This window comes from Pristiophorus japonicus, chromosome 14 (genome assembly GCF_044704955.1).
Source record: "Pristiophorus japonicus isolate sPriJap1 chromosome 14, sPriJap1.hap1, whole genome shotgun sequence".
NCBI classification, from domain to species: Eukaryota; Metazoa; Chordata; class Chondrichthyes; family Pristiophoridae; genus Pristiophorus; species Pristiophorus japonicus.
This window is the reverse complement of record NC_091990.1, coordinates 50,602,336-50,623,942: the sequence shown is the minus strand read 5'-3', so window position 1 is coordinate 50,623,942 and position 21,607 is coordinate 50,602,336.

Genomic DNA, 21,607 nt, shown 5'->3' with positions numbered 1-21,607 from the left:
ACACTATTAATTGGATGAAAAGGTTGACAGACAAGAATTTGTTTGCTATGGGAAATATTTAATTTGAGATACACGGAGGACATATAATTAAACATCCTAAGCAGGAGTATAGCGGTTATGGTACAGGCCAGAGTTCCATATGAAGATTTGATCAAAAATAAGAACTTAGAGGGAGGTATACAATACAATTAAAGCTCGTAATGCAAAGGACAACAAAAATACAGAGAAGAGAAGCAAAAATAAATATTAAGAAGGTTAAGAGTATGAAAAAGACTAGTCAGCACAAAGGGGAATAGCGGAAATGCTTATTTGTATGTCAAAAGCAAAAGGATGGTCAAAGGAAAAGTGTGGCCACAATAAATAAAGAAAGAAGCTCATATACTAGAGAATAAAGGTTGGCAGATATACCTTAACAAGTATTTTTCCCCGGTATTTAAGAGGATGGTAAAAGATGGGTGCAGGAATACCAGTGGAAGGGTGGATGAACCACTAATAAAATCATTCAAAAGAAAACTGTGTTAATGGGCCTGAAAGCTGTTGAGGCACCAAATCTGGATGGTCCTGATCTTAAGGAAATACAGAGGCCCCGAAATTGGTACCTTACTGCCCACTGCTCCCAGATGGCGCCGAGGTTTGCCGCCGGTCTCCCCTCTGTGCCAGTTTCCATTCGGGCTGCAGCTGGCGAGAGGGGAGTACTGCCGGGAACCACCCGCTGATGGCCAAGTAGTGCAAGTGTCCTCCTGCCCGCCAAGCTGTCAGTTTGGTGCGGGCAGGAGTCGGCGGGAGTCGGCGGCAGCATGATAAGGACCGCTGCGTGGAGGCAGGTTTGACCCCGACGGTAGGTACAAAGACCTGCAAAAAAAGGTTAGCGAACATCTTTTAATTATTTTTTTTTACAGCGGCTTACCTGTATGGGCTCCCCTGAAGGTCTTTCGGTGGGTTTTGTTTTTGGTGATGATTTTCATTTTCAGGTCTCCCACCCTCCCTGGGCCCAACTCCATCCTCGGCGGCACTTTGGTGGCAATCGCATTTGTTGCTGAGATTGAGAGCTCCCGCCCGTTGCCACTCAGATTGACAGCGTAAGCTGTTATTTGGCCGCCGGGCAGTACTGCCACCTCTTTCAGAGGAATCTTCCCGGCAAAGTACTGCCGGGTCTCTCAGCGCCCATCGGCGGTCCTTTGGGTGGCACCTGGGCGGGCCTTGGCCTTCACCAATTTTGGGCCCAGAGGTATTAACAATTTTCCAAAATTCCTTATAAGTAGGAATTGCACTAAAGTACTGATGGGTTGCTGATGTTAGGTCTTGGTTGAAAAAGGTGAATGGGATAAGACATTTAAGGAATCATGGGCTGGATTTTCGGCTTTCCCGATTTCGGGGCGCAAATAGTGGCAGGACGGTTCTGATAATGCCTGAAAAAAGTTTGCGTCTTTGATTGCAAACTTCGCCAAAAAAATGAGGATCCATGATCAAGGGTGTTAAATCAGGTGTTACGCAATGGTCTTTGTGTGCCCGAGCCGAAAATGGCGGCGTTAAAAGAGGTGGCCATTTTGCACATGCACAGTCACATTTTTGTTTTCCCGGGCGCAGACGTTATTTCAGGGTGCGGCAATTTTCTGCGCGCATGCGCAGATGACCCGCCTGACTTCTGCCACTTCCGCAGAGAGTGAGCAGCAAGAGGGCAGGTCGTGTGCCAGGCGATTCTCCACGGAGGCTGCTGAGGCCTTAGTCCGCTCAGTGGAGAGGAGGTGGATGTCACTCCATCTGGTTGGTGGAGGGAGACCGCTACCAACAATTTACAAGAGGTTATGGCCTGAAATTGCCCAGGAGGTGTCTGTGGCAGACACGGTGGCCAGAACTAACACCCAATGCCGCAAAATGATTAACGACCTTAGCAGGGTCGTCAGGGTGAGTACCCTTCACATTTATGTGTGGCTGCTATCCTTCCAACATGAATGTCAGACACTATGTGAAGTCTTTCATGTATCTGCCCATTCTCAAAGTCTTGCAGCCAGTGGTGAGTGTTTCACAATGCATCAGAAAGCTGAAGGCTGACTTCTCCAACCATTGCCTCTTAATGAAAGATGCATATACCCTCTTGTTCCCTAATCATTGAGAACCTTCCTCGCAAAACACTCCCACTGCTGATATGGGTTTCATAAAGATCACCAGCAGCCTCTATGCTACCTCCCTCTCACCTCCTACCGATCGCTTACAAAGCTCATGCAACAGATTGAAGTGAAGACATTTGCACATCCACACATTCTCAGCTATTGAACTATTGAAGGCATATGTGGCACAGGAGATGTACCCTTTCTGAACCCTTCCTATTTTTCTCATTGCAGGCAAAGCTCTCACACAACAGACGTGAGCAATGCTGGACAGGCGGGGGTCCGCCTCAGATCCTCGTTTTAACAGATGTGGAGGAACTTGTGTCTGCCCTCATTGGAGCACTAGTTCGGACAGTTGCTGGGGGCAATGTTGAGCCCCCTTCGGGTAATGTAAATGGATTCCGTGACTGATGTGACTTAATTGAGACATACTATGAAGTGGCAAGAGACCTTCACATGTACATGTGCAATGCCACTTTCCTGCTGTCACCTTGCCCCCTACCCTGCTGCTAACCACATGTCTGTTGTTTTCTGCTTGCAGAAGAACAGCCACAATTATGACAGGTGTCCAGGGAACCATCACCATCTGACCATGGCGGAGGTGACGAGGCATGCGATAATACTGCAATGTCTGAGCCGCAGTGCCCACCAGTTGGCCCATCAGCACATTGCACATCTGAGGACAGGGCCAATTTCCCTGGCTTTGAGTCGTCGGAGGCTCCTGGCCCATCGCCTACAGCAACGTACAGCAAGAGGGGAATTTCGGAGGCCAGCTCTCCGGAGAGTGAGTCGGCAAAGTAGATCTGCTCAACAGCAGGCAAACATGGAACTGGACGTGGTGGAAATGTCCAGGGAGAACACAGACATGCACCGTGAGCTCATGGGTGCATTGGGTCGGATCCCAGAGAACATCGACAAGCTTTCTGTGACTGTTACGGAGGCAGCGTCACGCATTGTCAGTGCAACTCAGGACTCCAGCGAGGCCATCATTGCCCACTCACAGAAGCAGGTGGCCTCCAGCTGTGACAGTGGTGTTCCAGCGTGTGTGGCGCATGCCCTTGATCATATTGCAGCATCGATCGAATCGCAGGCACCATCTATGCTGCAGATCGGTGATATGATGCGGTCGATGACTGCTGCCATCCTCTCTGTGTTCCCCACTGTCCAACTGGGAAGGGGGATGGTGCCAAAGCAGGCCAGCGCGTTGTGGAGACACATTGTGCTCTGGATGTTGAGGCCCAGCACTGTCGGGCTCTCAGATGCTCCCAGGGAATGGATTGTGCTGTCCATCCTCAGGATGACAGCATTCCTGCTCCCACCACGGACTCTCTCCAATTATGCACCCTATACGGTATACTCCCGAACCACCAGTGATAGCTTCCACCGAAGATGAGGCGCAGCAGTCCACAGCCAGGCCTTCCAGGCCCAGAGCTGGTCCAGGGCGTCCTCATAGGCTGTCTACACTGTCTGCCTCCCTAACACAGCAGCCCTCAAGCAGCCTTGCTCGAGGCACTTAGGCCTCATTAAGGAGGAGCAGCTGGCATGGGAGGGGGATGGAGGGAAGGGGAGAAAATATCAGGCCAACTTCCATTAAGGGGTGGGACAGCCTTCTGTAGATGCCTTGCTATATTATGAGAATGCCAGTAAATAGTTGTTTTTTAATAATGCACTTGTTATTAAGGTACTTGCAGCAGAAAGCTGTTTATTGTATTGTTTGGTTCTGACAGTTTATTATCTCCTTTGGTTTTATTGGGGGTGGATTGTTTGTTACACTTTTGATTAACGTATCATTTTGACCCTTTGCCGTTGGTATCATGTGTATCATTCAAAAGCTCAGCCTAGATGTGCCTGTATGGTGGCACATAGCATGGTCACTGTTAGATGCATCCCTCAGCTTCCTCCATTCAAGCTGGCCATGTGCGGCTCTTGCTCCGGCAGCATCTCCACGCTGCCTCCTCCGTGGATGGGGTGGCTTTGCAATCAGGGCCTCACCAGGCTCCTCTTCAACTTTCTCCTCCTCCTGAGGTGTGCCTGCAATCCCCACTGGCAATGCCTTGTCCTCATGATGGCCAAGTTGTGTAGCATGCAGCACACCACAATGAAGAATGAGAGGGGATCTCATAGAAACATTTAAAATTCTGACGGGTTTAGACAGGTTAGATGCAGAAAGAATGTTCCCGATGTTGGGGACGTCCAGAACCAGGGGTCACAGTCTAAGGATAAGAGGTAAGCCATTTAGGACCGAGATGAGGAGAAACTTCTTCACCCAGAGAGTGGTGAACCTGTGGAATTCTCTACCACAGAAAGTTGTTGAGGCCAATTCACTAAATACATTCAAAAAGGAGTTAGATGTAGTCCTTACTACTAGGGGGATCAAGGGGTATGGCGAGAAAGCAGGAATGGGGTACTGAAGTTGCATGTTCAGCCATGAACTCATTGAATGGCGGTGCAGGCTCGAAGGGCCGAATGGCCTACTCCTGCACCTATTTTCTATGTTTCTATGTTTCTATGAATTCGGAGACCTGTTGAGAGCAGTATTGAAGGCTGCCTTCAGAGCGGTCCAGGCATCGGAAGCGCTGCTTGACCAACCTAATTGTCTGCTCAATGATGTTGCAGGTGGCTGCATGGCTCCCTTTGTAGCGCTGCCCGGCTCCTGTGGTGGGGTTGCGGAGGAGGGTCATCAGCCAGGTGGCTAGGCCATATTCTTTGTCCCCAATAAGTCAGCCCTGCCCTTCCCTTTGTCGCTGAAACATTTGTGATACACTGCTCTCACGCAAGATGAAAGCATCATGTAAACTCCCCGGATAGTCGGTATTCACTGCGAGGATGTGCTGCATGTAGTCGCACACCAGCTGGATGTTTAGGGACTGGTATCCTTTTCAGTTTCTGAATACTCTTGCATTGTCGAATGGTTCTCACAAGGCCAAGTGTGTGCAGTCAATGGCTCCTTGAACCCTCGGGAAGCCTGCAAATCTGCCAAAGCCTCATGCCTGCTCTTTCTGGCTCTCCCTGCTCATTGGGAACTTTATAAAGTCCATTTTGCAGATGTTCAGAGCCTTTGTGATGTGCCGAATGCAGCGATGTGTAGCATATTGAGAGATGCTGCATATGTCCCCTGCTGCAGCCCGGAAGGAGCCGGAGGCATAGAAGGCCAGCGCCACAGTCACCTTCACTGCAATGGGAAGCGCAGTCCTGTTGGCGCTGGAAGGCTGTAGGTCTGCCTGTAGGAGATGGCATATCTGTCAGCCTTCTCAAACACTGCTCCTCAGAGAGCTGGAGATATGAGCGTTGGTGCCTGTAAACTCATGGAGTGTAAGGCCTCCTCCCCATACATCTTTGGCCTCTCCTCATCAGCCCAACATGACCAGCAGCTCTTTTTCTAGCTTGATGCCGCCTGGCACTAGAAAGCAGCATGTCTGCTAGTAAACTGGTAATGCCCCCATTAAAGTTTCTCATTGATCTTGTAAGGACACTGTAATGGCAGATAAAAGTGCCGTTTGCAAGTCGGAGCTTCATACAGCGTGGTGTGTGCAACCGTTGTATTCAATGTGACCTACGATGTAGGATCCTCATCCCTCCATTTAGATACAGCGACAATACCGACTGCTGGGACTGCCATTTTTTTCAGATATTTCCTGGGGCGGACATTAAATGAGGTGTAAGAGCCGAATTTTCCATCCGTGCACTAGCGCAGCGTTGCACGATGATTGACGTCATGATCTCTGTCAAACTGGAGGGCGGGATGGTAAGTTTTTGTGCCGCCACAAATCAGGAGCCTAATTTACCGGCCGGGCGCGAAAATCTGGATGCCCAGCGTAAAGCGCAGAGACACATAAGTACGGAAAAACCAGTCCCATAGACCAGTTATTCTTACATTGCTATTAGGAAAACTACTCAGGAGCATAATAATGGATAACATTAGTGAACACTTAGAAATGTGTGGGCTAATCAGAGGCAGTCCACACCAATTTGTAACGGCGAGTTCACACTTGGCTTACTTCATTGAATTGAACAAGGAAATTACTGAGTATATAGATAAAGGAAATGTGATTAGATGTGCAACATTTGGACTTTCAAAAACCATTTCAGTAAGTGCCACAGATTGTTCCAAAGATGAAAATACTTGGGGCGAGAAATTCTGTTAGGTACTGCTTTCCGTTAGCGCCCCGGAGTGGCGGTAATGTGTCGCAAGTGGCTTAACGCCCGGCCGTGGAGATTTTAGTGGGGCCCTTAAACTTTGGTTGACTTGTACCGGCCTCGCTGTCTAACGCCAGCCAGCTCATGATGTCAGTATATGTGCAACGTGCCGCTGGCACCCCAGATGTGAAATTAGGTTTGTGCGCCTCAGATACTGACAGCCGCTGAACACGCCAGAGAAAGCTGGTGGTCCCAGCTTCTTTGGGCGATGCCAGGAGGGCATTTAAGGGGAGGAGCAACCGGGTTATTCAGAGGTCACAGTAGGTGCTACGTTTGCACATAGCACAGTGCTTGTACCTCTTGGATTGCTGCGGCAGATTGTCTTCAAAGTTATAGTTAAGTAGCCATTTTAGGTGTGCATTTACATGTGTGCAGTGCTAGCTCCAAGCTATTGGTAGGCGGCGTCTACAGAGAAGAGAGCTTAGGAATCTGGGGCCACAATTGAGGAGACCCCGTAGTCATCGGGACAGGAGGCCTTACCCCCCACGGGTTTATCGGGAGCACCTCTCATACCTAGACATGTCTGAGGAGCTGTGCGTTAGAAGGCTGCAGTTCCACAAGGTGGTCGTCATCGAGCTATGCATGACCTAGAGGCTGGTATCGAGACCAGGACTTTGCTGCAAAGGTTACTGTGGCGCTCAGTTTCAATGCCTCTGGCTCCTTCCAGGCTGCAGCAGGGGACATCTACAGCGTGTCACAATTTGCTGCTCATTGTTGTATCCGCAAAGTCACAGAAGCTCTCTACCGCAGGAGAATGGACAGCATAAAGATTCCCATGATGAGGAAGAAGCAGGAGGAACGGTCATGTGGGTTCGCCAGGATATCAGTGCGCCATTGATTGCACCCACGTGGCATTGCGTGCACCACATCAGAATGTGGAGGTGCTTCACAACCACAAGGGCTACCACTCTTTCAATGTATAGTTGGTGCGCTACCACACGCAGCGCATCCTCGCTGTGAATTCCCGCTATCCCTGTAGCGTATCCTCGCTGTGAATGCCCGCTATCCTGGCAGAGCACACGATGCTTTCATCCTTTGAGACAGCACTGTGCCACGATTCTTCCAGCCACCACATGAAGTTCGCGGCTGGCTGCTTGGCGACAAAGGCTATGCTCTAGCCACCTGGCTCATGACACCCCTCCACAACCCCAACACCCGTGCTGAGCATTGATACAATAAGAGTCATGCAGCCACTCGGAACCTCATAGAGCAGATTTTACGGATGCAGCAATGGGCGGCTAAAGCAGCGTTTCCGATGCCTTGACCGCTCTGGAGGCAGCCTTTAGTACTCACCACATCAAGTCTTGCCCTTCATTGTTGTGTGCTGCATGCTGCACAACCTGGCCATCATGAGGGCCCAGGCATTGCCACTGGGGATCGCAGCTCCACCTCAGGAGAAGGAAGAGGATGCACAGCATGATGAGGCAGACGAAGAGGATCAGCAGCCACGGAGCAGGCATCGTGCCAATGCTGCCACTGCGAGGACCACACATTGCACCTCATCCTGCCTCGATTCCGATGAATTAGCAACCAGATAACAACTGGGCATCATAGTCACATCGCTATGTGCTAGGCTCATGGCGCAGTTCTGTGAAATTCTCAATTAATATGCTTGACGGTAATGCAAACGGTCAAATCAACATTTTATTATCTCTAACAAGAATGCGCCCTCAAGTAACACACCAAGAGCCCTTTGTCAGCAACTAATAAAGAATGTAACAAATGCCCCTCGAAACAGCATAACACACAAGCAACTTCATGAATATATGTGCAAACGCCCCTCCCATCTGAAATGCAAGTCCTGCTCCCAAGAATCATATTATGGCAAGATTTTCACAAGTAACAGGCATCAAATGTCAGCAACAAAATATTAAAATTACAATTGCAAGAAACAGACATCTGGCCATGGTCAGAAAAATCCTTATTGGGAATTGCTCGTGTATTTCCCACCACTTTGCTTTCCCTCCTCCCACACCTCGAGCACCTCCTTAATGTGTTTTCAGTGCCTGCAGCAAGGCTGCTTGAAGGCTGCTGTGTCTGTGATGCAGAGACTGCAGATGGCCGAGCAGGATGCCCTGGCCCAGCTCTGGGCCTGGAAGACCCGGATGCGGACTGCATCACCTCAGCATGTGTGGTAATAGCCTGGGATGGTTGTAAAGGCGGAGTGGCGGTGGTGGGAGCTGGAATGCTGTCACCTTGAGCGAAGACAGCACCTTCCATTTTCATCGACACACTGCCACTCCCCCGGGGCAGAGCTTCCGCATCCGGAGCAATCTGCTGGAGCACAGATTGCTGGCCTGCTTCAGTTCCGTGAGTTCCTCGTTGGACTGTGGGGAATCCAGAGAGAATGGCAGCAGTCAGTGTTTGCGTGGCATCAATCTGAGCCTACGTGAGAGCAGACTGAGTCTGTAACACAACAGACTCAGAATTGATGTCACTAACCAATGACTGCATCAGATCACGAAGGCCTTGCGTAGCTTCGGCCAGTGCTGTAATAGCTGCTGCCACATCAGCCATGGCACGCGCCATCACCTCTGGGACTCCACGGTCGATCGTCGACTCCAACATCCTTTGGTACTTGCCAAGGATGGGCTCGATGGGATGCTCAGAGGCATGAGCAATGCTTGAGGTGGCCTCCCCCAACCTCACTGCAAGTGCATTAATTCCCTGCGGGACCCTTGCCCATGCACCCATAAGCTCGTGGTGCATCCCCTGAGACTCTGTCGCAATAGTATCCAAATCTAGGTCCACAGCTGAGTCACGTTCAGCAGGACTCAGGTGTTGACTCACCCTCCGGTGAGCTACCCCCGAGCTTCCCTTCGTGCTTGGCGCTGCTGCAGGTCACTATGTCCCGGAACCTCAGCCTCATCAAACCAGGAAGATCGGCGCATCCATCGATATAGTGTCCCCCCTGTCTGCAGCAGATGGATCCTGCCGGAGTGGCGCAGAACTGCCGTCCCCTTCCTCCTTGTCTCTCCGTCGTTGGAGGTGGATGCCTCACGGACAGGCTGTTGCGCTTCTGGCTCATTATCTGTAAGCACAAAGCGACAGAAGGTTACATCGTAAGGTTAATAGAAAGGGTACTCACCCTGACAACCCAAGTGAGGTCATTGAACTTCTTGCGATATTGTGCCACAGTTCTGGGCACCATACTCTTTGCCGACATGTGATGTACCACCTTCCTCCACAAACGTCTGAAAAATCTAGGTGGTGGCCTCCTGCCACTTGTAGGCTGGAGAACATCCCCTCGGCTGTCCACAGCCTCTATGAATGCCTCCAGGGCCACATTGGAACATCGGTGGGCACGCTGCCGAGCTCCAGCCTCAGCCGTGTTGCCGCTCTGCCAGACTGCGATGGTGAAACTGCGCCTGCGCAGTGTCATCTTACCTCCCCTTTAAGAAGTGGCTGTCACCGTAATGTCTACCGACCATCGCCTCGTCTACATTCGCTCTAGGACTTTATCGCAATGATTTTTGGCTTCGCCGCCCCAAGAGAATTGTGCAACGACTGATTTACCAATCCATTTCCCGCTTGTGATGCTGAAATCGAATTTCGCGTTAGATGGCGTTGACTTTCACACCTACCGACCAGCTGGCCTTAACACCTCAAAATGCGCAATACCAAATTTCTAGCTCTTATTGTTAAAGAGCTGGTGGCATGGATAGATTAGAAAGTGGAGAGTAGCACTAGATAGGAATTTGTCAGAGTGAGCAGAGGCAGATAATGAGGTGCCCCAGGGATCTGTTCTGGAGCCTCTCTTTTTGGATGAGACATTAAATCGAGGTCCTGTCTGCTCTTTCAGGTGGACGTAAGAGATCCCATGGCACTATTTTGAAGTAGAGCAGGAGAGTTATCTCCAGTGTCCTGGCCAATATTTATCCCTCAATCAACATAACAAAAAACGATTATCTGATCATTATCACATTGCTGTTTGTGAGAACTTGCTGTTCACAAATTGGCTGCTGCGTTTCCCACATTACGACAGTGTCTACACTTCAAAAGTACTTCATTGGCTGTAAAGCACTTTGAAACATCCTGTGGTTGTGAAAGGCGCTATAGAAATTATAGTCTTTTTTTTACATATAAATGAACAACGGATAAAGAGATGACAATATTAACATTTGATGAGGATACTAAATTAGGGGTCAAAGGAAGTTTTGAGGAAAAATACAGGAGACTGCAGAAGGTTATAGGCAGGCCAAGGGAATGGGAAGATTTGTGTTAAATGCAGTTTAATAAAGATAAATATAAAGCAAACGTTGGGAAAAAATAAAAAAATGAATCAGGAATGAAAATATACCTTAAGTAGTAAAATGCACTGAAGTAGAGAAACAAACAGATCTAGATAAACAGATTTCGAAAAGCAAGATTGCAGATGGGACATTCAATAAGAAGGTAAGTGGATTTCTAGCTTACATATATATATAGGGACATTAAACACAATAGCAAGGAAGTAATGATGAATATGTGCAAAGCAGGAGATCTCAGGGATGCTGTAATTGTGACCATCTTCAAAGATACACTTGCAATGAATATAAGAACATAAGAACATGAGAAATAGGAGCAGGAGTAGGTTATTTGGTCCCTCGAGCCTGCTCCGCCATTCAATAAGATCATGGCTGATCCGATCATGGGCTCAGTTCCACTTCCCTGCCCGCTCCCCATAAACTCTTATCTCCTTATCATTTAAGATACTGTCTATTTCTGTCTTACATTTATTCAATGTCCCAGTTTCCACAGCTCTCTGAGGCAGCAAATTCCACAGATTTACAACCCTCAGAGAAGAAATTTCTCCTCATCTCAGTTTTAAATGGGCGGCCCCTCATTCTAAGATCATGCCCTCTAGTTCCAGTCTCCCCCATCAGTGGAAACATCCTCTCTGCATCCACCTTGTCAAGCGCTCTCATAATCTTATTCGTTTCGATAAGATCACCTCTTATTCGTCTGAATTCCAATGAATAGAGGTCCAACCTTCTCATCCTTTCCTCAGAAGTCAAGCCCCTCATCTCCAGAATCAACCTAGTGAACCTTCTCTGAACTGCCTCCAAAGCAAGTATATCCTTTGTTAAAGATGGAAACCAAAACTGCACGAAGTATTACAGGTGTGGCCTCACCAATACCTTATATAGCTGTAGCAAGATTTCCCTGCTTTTATACTCCATCCCCTTTGCAATAAAGGCCAAGATTCCATTGGTCTTCATGATCACTTGCTGTACCTGCATACTATCCTTTTGTGTTTAATGCACAAGCATCCCCAGGTCCCTCTGTACTGCAGCACTTTGCAAACTTTCTCCATTTAAATAATAACTTGCTCTTTGATTTTTTTCTGCCAAAGTGCATGACTTCACACTTTCCAACATTATACTCCATCTTCTAAATTTTTGTCCACTCACTTAGCTTGTTTATTTCCTTTTGCAGATTTTTTGTGTCATCCTCACACATTGCTTTTCCTCTCATCTTTGTATCATCAGCAAACTTGGCTACGTTACACTCAGTCCCTTCTTCCAAGTCGTTAATATAGATTGTAAATAGTTGGGGTCCCAGCACTGATCCCTGTGGCACCCAGTAGTTACTGGTTGCCAACCAGAGAATGAACCATTTATCCCAACTCTCTGTTTTCTGTTAGGTAGCCAATCCTTTATCCATGCTAATACATTACCCCCAACCCCGTGAAATTTTATCTTGTGCAATAACCTTTTATGTGGCACCTTGTCAAATGCATTCTGGAATTCCAAATACACCACATCCACTGGTTCCCCTTTATCCACCCTGTTCATTACATCCTCAAAGAATTCCAGCAAATTTGTCAAACGTGACTTCCCCTTCATAAATCTATGCTGACTCTGCCTGACCGAATTTTGCTTTTCCAAATGTCCTGCTACTACTTCTTTAATAATGGACTCCAACATTTTCCCAACCACAGATGTTAGGTTAACTGGTCTATAGTTTCCTGCTTTTTGTCTGCCTCCTTTTTTAAATAGGTGCATTACATTTGCTGTTTTCCAATCTGCTGGGACCTCCCCAGAATCCAGGGAATGTTGGTAAATTACAACCAATGCATCCACAATCCCTGCCGCTACTTCTCTTAAGACCCTAGGATGCAAGCCATCAGGTCCAGGGGATTTATCTGCCTTTAGTCTCATTATCTTACTGAGTACCACCTCCTTAGTGATTGTGATTGTGTTAAGTTCCTCCTCCCCCTATAGCCCCTTAACTATCCATTGTTGGAATATTGTTAGTGTTCTCTATCGTAAAGACTGATACAAAGTATTTGTTCAGAGTTTCTGCCATCTCCATGTTCCCCATTACTAATTCCCCGGTCTCATCCTCTAAGGGACCAACATTTACTTTAGCCACTCTTTTCCTTTTTATTTACCGATAGAAGCTCTTGCTATCTGTTTTTATATTTTGTGCTAATTTACTTTCATAGTCTATCTTCCCTTTCTTAATCATTTTTTTAGTCATTCTTTGCTGGCTTTTAAAAGCTTCCCAGTTTTCTGTCCTCTCACTAGTTTTGGTCACTTTGTATGCCCTTGTTTTTAATTGGATACCATCCTTTATTTCTTTAGTTAGCCACGGATGGCTCTTTTCTCTTACACCCGTTCCTCCTCACTGGAATATATTTTTCTTGAGAGTTGTGAAATATCTTCTTAAACGTACACCACTGTTCATGAACGGTCCTACACTTTAATCTATTTTTCCAGTCCACTTTAGCCAACTCCACCCTCCTTCATAGTCTCCTTTATTTAAGCTTAGTACGCTGCTTACAGATCCAACTTTCTCACCTTCCATCTAAATTTGAAATTCAATCATGCTGTGATCACTCATTCCAAGGGGATCCTTTACTAGGAGATTATTTATTAACCCTGTCTCATAACACAAGACCAGATCTAAGATAGCCTGCCTCCTGGTTGGTTCCGTTACAGACTGCTCAAGGAACCCATCCCTTACGCACTCTATGAACTCCTCTTCAAGGCTACCCTGACCAATTTGATTTGTCCAATCAATATGGGGGTTAAAATCACCCATGATTATTGCTGTTCCTTTTTTACAAGCTCCCACTATTTCCTGGTTTATGTCCGACCAACAGAGTTGCTACTGTTAGGGGGCCTATAGACTACACCCACCAGTGACTTTTTCCCCTTATTATTCCTTATCTCCACCCAAACTGTTTCAACATCCTGATTGTTTGAGCCAATATCGTTTTTCACTATTGCAGTGATTCCATCCTTTATCAATAGAGCTACCCCACCTCCTTTTCCTTTCTGTCTGTCCTTCCGGATTGTCAAATACCCCTGAACATTTAATTCTCAGGCCTGGTCACCTTGCACCATGTCTCTGTAATGGCTATCAAATCATACCCATTTGTCTCAATTTGTGCCGTCAACTCATCTATTTTGTTACAAATGCTACATGCATTTAGACAAAGTGACTTTAAATGTGTTTCTTTACACTTTTTCCCTGCTTGTTTCCTCTCTCCTTCAAACTCACTTTCTTTATTTTTGCTTTCTAATTCCAGCTTTACTCCCCTCCCTACTGAATCTATTATCAAGTTCCCATCCCCCTGCCAAGCTAGTTTAAACCCTCCCCACCAGCACTAGCAAACCCCCCCACCCCCCACGAGGATATTGGTCCCGGCTCTGTTGAGGTGCAACCCGTCCGGCTTGTACAGGTCCCACCTCCCCCAGAAGCGGTCCCAATGCCTCAGGAAACTAAAGCCCTCTCGCCTGCACCACCTCTCCAGCCACGTATTCATCTGCTCTAACCTTCTATTTCTGTACTCACTAGCTCATGGAACTAGGAGTAATCCGGAGATTACTATCTTTGAGGTCCTGCTTTTTAATCTCTCTCCTAGCTCCCTAAACTCTGCCTGCAGGACCTCATCCCTCTTCCTACCTATGTCATTGGTACCGATGTGGACCACGACCTCTGGCTGTTCACCCTCTCCCCCCAGAATGCCCTGCAGCCTTTCAGTGATATCCTTGACTCTGGCACCAGGGAGGCAACATACCATCCTGAAGTCACGTTTGCGGCCGCAGAGACGCTTGTCTGCTTCACTGACTATCGAATCCCTTACCACTATAGCTCTTCCATTATTCTTCCTTTCCCCTGTGCAGCTGAGCCACCCTTGGTGCCATGGTCTTAGCTCTGGCTGCACTCCCTGGAGCCACCATCACCACCATCAGAACAGAGTATCGATTGGAGAGCAGATGGACTCAGAGGACTCCTGCATTAGCTGCCTAGTCCTCCTTTTCCGTCTGGTGGTCACCCACTCCCTATCTGCCTGCACATTCTTAAGCTGCAGGGTGACTGCCTCTGGAAACGTGCTATCCACGTTGGTCTCAGTCTCGCGGATGCACCGCAGTGACCCCAGCTGCCGCTCAAGCTCCAAAACACAGAGCTCGAGTTGGTGCAGCAGGAGACATCTTCTGCATACATCGTCGTCCAGGCTGCGCGAAGCATCGAGGATTTCCCACATGCCACAGGATGTGCAAACCACAGGAATGAGCTGCACTGCCATCCCTCTCGTTACACTCGCAACTATTGAGTCGAACTAAACTCTAAACCTTAGCACAACACACCCAGCCGCTACTCAGCAAACAGCTGATTTAGTGAACTGGTTCTCCTTAGATAATAAAGATCACATATATCTAATTGTAGTTCCGGCACGTTCTGTGGCCTCAGTGCGTTCTCGATTGCCTCCGTCTTCGCGTTGGTGGGCCTGATGCCGACCGCCGCAATCCTCCTTCCCAGAAACTCCACTTCAGGTGCCAGGAAAACGCACTTTGAGCATTTTAACCTGAGCCCCACACGGTTGAGTCGACTAAGAACCTCCTCCAGGTTCTGCAGCTCTCGACTGTGTTCCAACCTGTGACCAAGATTTCGTCCTGGAAGACCACGGTGTGCGGGTCCGACTTCAGTAAACTTTCCATGTTTCTCTTTAATATCGCCGCCGCCGATCGGATTCCAAACGGGCATCTGTTACAAACTAAAAGACCTTTGTTCGTGTTGATGCAGGTGAAGGCCTTCAATGATTCATCCAGCTCCTGCGTCATTTAGTCTGAAGTCAGACCCAGCTTTGTGAAAGTCTTTCCTCCCACCAGCATTGCAAAGAGGTCGTCGGCCTTTGGTGGTGGCTATTGATCCTGCAGGGAGAAACGATTGATAGTTACTTTGTAATCGCCACAGATTCTGACGGAGCCGTCTCCCTTGAGGACTAGGACGATAGGACTGGCCCACTCATTGAATTCGATCAGGGAAATGATGCCCTCTTTTTGCAGCCGGTCTAGTTCGATTTCTACCCTTTCTCTCATCATGTACGGTACTGCACTCGCCTTATGATGGATGGGTCACGCCCCTGGAGTTAGGTGGATCTGCACTTTTGTTCCTTGGAATTTCCTGATGCCTGGTTCGAACAGTGAAGGAAATTTGTTTAAGAACTGGGCACACAACGTGTCATCAGTGGGCGATAGCGCTTGGATGTTGTCCCAGTTCCAGCGTATTTTTCCTAGCCAGTTCCTGTCGAGCAGCGTAGGACCATCGGCCAGTACCACGCAGAGTGGTAGCTTGTGCACCGCTCCATCGCAGGAGACCTTTACGGTAGCACTGCCAATTACAGGTATCAGTTCTTTTGTGTATGTTCTTAGTTTCGTGCGAACTGGAGTTAAGACTGGCCTAGAGGCCTTGTTGGACCACATCCTTTCGAAAGTCTTTTTGCCCATGATGGACTGGCTCGTCCCCGAGTTCAGCTCCATTGACACGGGAGACCATTTAGTTCAACATTCAGCATTATCGGAGGACAATTCGCGGTGAATGTGTGCACTCCATGTATCTCTGCCTCCTCGATCTGAGGCTCTGGTTCGTCGTGATCCTCCGTGGATCTGTCATCCTCTGCAATATTTGCAGGTTTAACAGGCTTTGCAGCTCGCCTGCACACTCATTGGAGCTGTCCCATTGTTCCACAGCCCTTGCAAATGTATTCTTTGAATCGGCATGAATGGAAACGATGATCACCCCCGCAGCGCCAACAAATGATGATGGATTCTGAGACATCTACAGATGTGTAGCTGCAGATATGTGTGACCTGCCCTGTATGTTATGATTTGAAAACAACATCACTTTGTTCACAGTACTTGTAGCAGCACTTGTGTGCTGAGAGATTTGCTTCGTATTGTCACTGATGGCAATGAACGCCTGGGCTATCGCTATGGCCTTACTCAAGGTTGTGGTCTCTGCAGTCAAAAGTTTGAGAAGTATGGTTTCATGGCCAATGCCAAGTACAAAAAAGTCTCTGAGCATGTGCTCCAAATGTCCTTCAAATTAGCAATGTCCTGCAAAGCACCTTAGCTCGGCGACATAACTCGCCACTTCCTGGCCGTCAGACCTTTTGTAGGTGTAGAACCGGTACCTCGCTATCAGAACGCTTTCCTTCTGGTTCAAATGCTCCTGGACCAGTGTGCACAAATCATCGTATGATTTCTTCATTGGTTTCGCTGGAGTGAGCCATACGTTGGCGCCCCACAGATGGTGAGGAGGATCGCCTTTCGTTTGGCAGCGCTCTCTTCCCCATGTAGCTCGTTGGCCACGAAATATTGGTCGAGTTGCTCCACAAAAGTTTCCCAATCATCTCCCTCCGAGAATTTCTCCAGGATGCCCTCTGTTCTCTGCATCTTTGGGTTCGCTATTCGTATCTCGTCGCCAGTTGTTGTGTATGGAGAAAGAGTCAGACTGAACACTGTGAGCTCAAAGTAAAGTGTGACCTTAGTCTTTTATTGCAGGTCCCCAGAGTGCCTCTCCAACCTGTGAAGCCTCCTGAAATACCTGTGCTCCCAAGGGATTATGGGATCCCTTGGGACTCCAGGCGATGATCCCTCTGGTGGCTGTACAGAGTAAATACAGGTTAACATATAATTCAGTTCCTAGCTTACAACAATGCCCAAGGTTTCTTAAAGAAAAGAAAAGAAAAATATTCACCAATCCACCAGCCAATCACTTACCTACTTGGATGTGACGTCACACTTCGATTCTGATTTTTTTTACTTTTACTTTTACCCTGCCGCAGCTGGCTGCTCCTGATCTGCGCTGCTCCAAATGGCCGCCACCCTGTGTACTCCCACGCCCGCTCAGGTTTCATAATGCTGGCCGCTGCTCCCGATCTGCCGCTGCTCCAAACTGCCGCCACCCTTTGTACTCCCGCACCCACTCAGGTCTCGCGATGCTGGCTGCTGCTCCCTAACCTGGCAACTGTTCAGACATTGACTTCACTCATTAGATCTTAAGGCTCATCAAATATATTTTCACTAGAACAGTGCCCTTTTAAAGTACGTGGTAATTCTTTGTAATATTTTGTAATTTAGAAAGCGTTACTGATCATGAGACTCCACTTTTACACAGTGGATCAGTCGGACATGTGAGTTGCTTTCACCAACCATTAGCAAATGGCAGAGGACTAGATCACCAAAATCAAAGCTCGATTTACAGTGCAATGAGATGATGTGTGAGGATTCTTCACCGCAGTTAAGTCCACCTTCGGCCCAAGCATCTGAGGCCACACTCAGTAAGGACACCGAGGAAGTAAGGGCCTGCAGGAAGGAGCACGTCAAAGATCTTCTTAATCGAGACTCTGTCTTCGACCTGAGTGTCCTCGACTGCGTCCCGCAGCATGCTACCCGCCACCATCTCAGCAAAACCCCAGCCCAGCACGAGGTAGAAAAGGCCATCCGTCAGCTCAAGAAGAATAAGGCATCAGGAACAGATGGAATCCCCACTGAGGCACTAAAGTATCGTAGAAAAGCATTATTGGCATGAATGCATGACCTCGTCTCTCTTATCTGGAAGGAGGAGAGCACGCCGGGAGATCTCAGAGATGCCATAATCGTGATCATCTTCAAAAAAGGGGACAAATCCGACTGCGGCAACTACAGAGGAATCTCCTTGTCACTGAGAAAGTCATCGCAAAAATCCTCCTCAACTGTCTTCTCCCTGTGGCTGAAGAGTTCCTCCCAGAGTCACAGTATGGATTCTGTTCACTAAGGTGTACAACAGACTTGATCTTCATCACGCGGCAACTACAAGAGAAATGCAGGGAACAGCACCAACCCTTGTACATGGCCTTCTGTGACCTCACAAAAGCCTTTGACACTCAACCGTGAGGGACTATGGAGCATTCTCCTCTATTTCTGCTGCCCTCAAAGATTTGTCACCATCCTCTGCCTGATCCATGACAACATACAAACCCTTTTTCCTCCTCTGCTGAGTTCTAAATTTCTCCCAGTCCCCGGGTTCGCTGCTATTTCTGGCCAATTTGTATGCCACTTCCTTGCTTTAATACTATCGCTGATTTCCCTTGATAGCCACAGTTGAGCCACCTTCCCTTTTTTATTTTTATGCCAGACAGGGATGTAGAATTGTTGTAGTTCATCCATGCGGTCTCTAAATGTCTGCCATTGCCCATCCACTGTCAACTCCTTAAGTATCATTCGCTAATCTATCCGAGCCAATTCATGCCTCATACCTTCAAAGTTACCCTTCTTTAAGTTCTGGACCATGGTCTCTGAATTAACTGTTTCATTCTCCATCCTAATGTAGAATTTCACCATATTATGGTCACTCTTCCCCAAGGGGCCTCGCACAATGAGATTGCTAATTAATCCTCTCTCATTACACAACATCCAGTCAAAGATGGCCTCCCCCCTAGTTGGTTCCTTGACATATTGGTCTAGAAACCATCCCTTATGCACTCCAGGAAATCCTCCTCCACCGTATTGCTTCCAGTTTGGTTAGCCCAATCTATATGCATATTAAAGTCATCCATGATAACTGCTGCACCTTTATTGCATGCACCCCTAATTTCCTGTTTGACGCCCTCCTCAACATCACGACGACTGTTTGGAGATCTGTACACAACTCCCACTAACGTTTTTTGCCCTTTGGTGTTCTGCAGCTCTACCCATATCGATTCCACCTCATCCAAGCTAATGTCCTTCCTAACTATTGCATTAATCTCTTTAACCAGCAATGCTAACCCACCTCCTTTTCCTTTTATTCTATCCTTCCTGAATGTTGAATACCCCTGGATGTTGAGTTCCCAGCCCTGATCATCCTGGAGCCACGTCTCTGTAATCCCAATCACATCATATCTGTTGACATCTATTTGCACAGTTAATTCATCCACCTTATTACGGATACTCCTTGCATTAAGGCACAAAGCCTTCAGGTTTGTTTTTTTAACACCTTTGTTCTTTTAGAATTATGATGTAGTGTGGTCCTTTTTGTTTCTTGCCTTTGTTTACTTGGCCTTCCACTGTTGCATTTTACCTTTCTACCATCTGTTTCTGACTCCATATTACTTTTCCCTGTCTTGCTACATAGGTTCCCATCCCCCTGTCATATTAGTTTAAACACTCCCGAACTGCATTAGCAAATGTTACCCCCAGGACATCAGTTCCAGTCCTGCCCAAGTGCAGACCGTCCCTTTTGTACAGGTCCCACTTCCCCCAGAACTGGTTCCAATGTCCCAGGAATTTGAATCCCTCCCTCTTGCACCACTGCTCAAGCCACGTATTTATTCTAACTATCCTGCTCCCTCTACTCTGGTTAGCACTTGGCACTGGTAGCAATCCAGAGATTACTACCTTTGAGGTCCTACTTTTTAATTTAACTCCTAGCTCCCTAAATTCAGCTTGTAGGACCTCTTCCCGCTTCTTACCTATATCGTTGGTAGCTACATGTACCACGACAACTGGCTGTTCACCCTCCCTCTCCAGAATGCTCTGCAGCCACTCCGAGACATCCTTGACCCTTGCACCAGGGAGGCAACATACCATCCTGGAGTCTCGGTTGCGGCTGCAGAAACTCCTATCTATTCTCCTTACAATAGAGTCCCCTATCACTATAGCTCTCCCATTCTTTTTCCAGCCCTTCTGTGCAGCAGAGCCACCCATGGTGGCATGAACCAACAGTATCCAAAACGGTATATCTGTTTTGGAGGGAGATGACCGCAGGGAACTCCTGCACTACCTTCCTGCTCTTGCCTTGTCTCTTGGTCACCCATTCACTATCTGTCCTAACCCTTACCTGCGATGTGACCAACTCACTAAATGTGCCACCCACAACATTCTCAGCATCGCACATGCTCCAGAGTGAGTCCATCCGCAGCTCCAGTGCCATCATGCAGTCTGTCAGGAACTGCAGCTGGACACACTTCCTGCACACATAGTGGTCAGGGACACTGATTTCCCACATAGCACACGAGGAGCATGACATGGGTCCGAGCTCTCCTGCCATGACTTAACTCTTAAATTAATTTACTTACTAAAATTTACTTAAACACCAAACAGCTACTTAGTAGTTCGCTGCCAATTAAACCAATCTAAAAGTCAGTCTAAAAGAGAGTTATACTTACCAGTCGAACAGCCAACCACTAACCAGCTTGGCTGTCACCTCACCTCTTGATTTCGCACCCCTCTATCTTTGTCTGCAGCTGGTTGGACTGGTCTCTGGGCCTCTGTCTCCTACTCTCACACTCCTTATAAGTTGCTCTAGTGTCAGCACTGGTGGGAAAAACAAGACAAAACAGCACCTGCCACCCCCACTTGCCCGAACTCACCCATTTACCAAACTCACGAATGCCACTCTATGCTGCTGCACTCTGTGCTCTGCACAAGCTGCCTCTTTTTAAACTGTATCTAGGTCAGATGACTCACTACTGGTCAGTCGTTTACAGAACTGATTTTAACTAGCTGCTAATTGCCTCCTACTGGAGAGTTACCTTGTTTTTCGCTGCCTAAACCTGAAAGTTTCCCAACTATTTAACTTTTCCCCTTTAAATTAAACTGCTACTTACTTAGAAGCTATTGGCAATTGCCACTAACAATTTACTCCAGCCTCCAAATGGTTTAAAGAGAATAACCCTTAAAACACACCAACTTACCAAACTCACGACTGCCACTCTATGCTGCTGCACTCCATGCTCTGCACGAGCTGCCTCTTTTTAAACTGTATCTAGGTCAGATGACGCACTAAGTTTTTAATATATTAATACATAGATGAAAACAGAGTGGAAATAGATTTTGACAGATTCAGAATTGTCTGGAAGATTAACGGGAGATAGCCATACTGCATTAGGATCTCTGGTTTCCTTTGTTACTATCGTATATATCTTAAAATTGTTAGCTGAAGGTATCTTCAGAGCAAACATTGTGTATTTCGTAGTCTAAGGTGTTTTCATTATTATCTCCTACAAATGGAGGTATATGGCTATAATTGTATTTTACAATCTGTTATCATTTAAATAGTTTTAA